Raw genomic sequence first — 2,082 nt, forward strand, 5'->3', positions numbered from 1 at the left:
GCCCTTGCCTTCACAGAAAACTCTGACTAGGATGTGGAGTTGGCAGAGAGGATAATGCTTCTGAGTTTCACAAAGCAGCCTGAGCCAAAACCAATCTCCACTCAGGGCAGAATAAAGCAGTGGGTTGTCTGGATGGCTGAATGTCTCTTTCCGAGACAATGGTGTGTTTATGTGTAGGAGGGTCAGGAGCAGGTTGTTAACGTAAAACCCACCGTAAACAGAGCTGTTAATTCAGTTGCTGGCAGGGGCTTCTGTTATCTTCTGAATACCTCCCAGAGGGTATAAGCCCTACCTTTTCATTTGAGTTGGCAGCAGAGTTATTTTTTTGCACCTGTTGCTCTGCTCCGATAACAACGCAGTTAAGCATTGATTTGTAGGAAAATAAACAGAAAAGAGCAAAGAAAGGCATCTGCCCAAACAGCCTGGGCTGGTTTGACTGAGTGTTCATGCCAATTTGTTTTTCCTATAAAAACCAAAGAAAAACCCGCGTTTTCAGTTTGAATGCTACATTTCCACTCCCTCAATATAAAAGGGGGTATCAAATAGGTCAGAGGGAGCTGGCAAGGCTGAGAAGCCAGAAGACATTGTACTTTTCCATTGGCTGGTTCTGTGAGGGCACTCAGGGGTGTCCAAGGTCTGCAAAGTGACATGGCCAGCCTCCAGCCAGCCCAGGTTCAGATCATGAATCAGATTAACAAGGGCAGAGAAAAGACTGCTGGGATACGATCGAAACCAAAACCACACTCTTCCAAATGGTTGACTTCCAAAAGTCAATACGGTTTAGGGAGTAGGTGTAGTCTCTAGGTTACCTCCTAAAGTGGAGGCTCAGTGTATCCAGATCTCAGTTTAGCCTCTCCCCCAGACATCCTACATCCAGCCCTGGGCAAAGAGCATAATTTGAAAACCCCTGGTTCCCGGATCACAGTTTTCCCATCGCGTAAATGAGGCTAGCCACACCTACCTCAAAAGCGAGCTGTGTAGACCCACTCGTCTCCTGCCAAGAGATTTGTGGTCTCAGGTCCCAGGTGGAAAGGCCCTGAGATGTCCTAGATGTGATTTCTGTCCTAATCCAAGCATCATCACATGCTCACTTCTCATTAATTTGTCAATGTCACATGATAAGCTCAGTCCAAAAAGGGCCACAAGGAGCTAAACAAATCGCCCAAATGGAGATCATGAACAACATTAATTAAGCAATGGCATCAGCGCTCAGCCTTCAGCACACACAGTCAGAGGGAGCTTTTGAATATTTCTTTTTGGCCGGGCACAGTGGTTCATGCCTGTAATCCCAGCACTTTGGGAGTCTGAGGCAGGCATATCACTTGAGGTCAGGAGTTCAAGACCAATCTAGTTAATATGGTAAAACCCCATCTCTACTAAAAATATACAAATTAGCCAGGCATGGTGGCATGTGCCTGTAGTCCCAGCTACTTGGGAGGCTGAGGCAGGAGAATCACTTGAACCCAGGAGGTGGAGGTTGCAGTGAGCCAAGATTGTGCCACTGAACTCCCAGCCTGAGCAATCGAGTGAGACTCCCATCTCCAAAATAAAAATAAAAATAAAATAATATAATATCTCTTTTTAAGCTTTGTAGAAGAAAGCACAGTCAAGGCAACATGCAACATTTCCCCAGACAAACACCTTGCCCCAGTTTTCTCCGGGCCGTCGGAGGTTCATTACTACCAGACCACTGGCTTCATGGGGGAGGGGGGCTTACGGCAGTGGGGAATGGCCTCAGAAATGTTGCCTCTCCAGGAGCATTAAGAACTGGGTGTTCCGACAGGGGAGGGATATGGCTGGCTGAGCGTTCCCAGGCATTCTTGTTATGAGCAGCGTAGGGAGTGGAGTGCTTAGAACCAAATCGGGCAGCAGAAAAATAAAAGATTTAACAACACCCTTAGTTGACTGAAAAATAAATAAGACCAACTGTGCAGGAATGTAGGAAGGGTGGAGGACCGTAAGGGGTGGGGATTGGAGCCAGGGAGGGGTCAGGATGGACTAGGACAATGGATTTGACCATGTCAAGAGTCAAGTTTCCTCCTAGGAAAAGACCAAGATGTTCAAGTCAAGGAAAGAGCAACA

The sequence above is a fragment of the Hylobates moloch genome, unplaced genomic scaffold, assembly GCF_009828535.3.
Source record: "Hylobates moloch isolate HMO894 unplaced genomic scaffold, HMol_V3 SCAFFOLD_11, whole genome shotgun sequence".
Lineage (NCBI taxonomy): Eukaryota > Metazoa > Chordata > Mammalia > Primates > Hylobatidae > Hylobates > Hylobates moloch.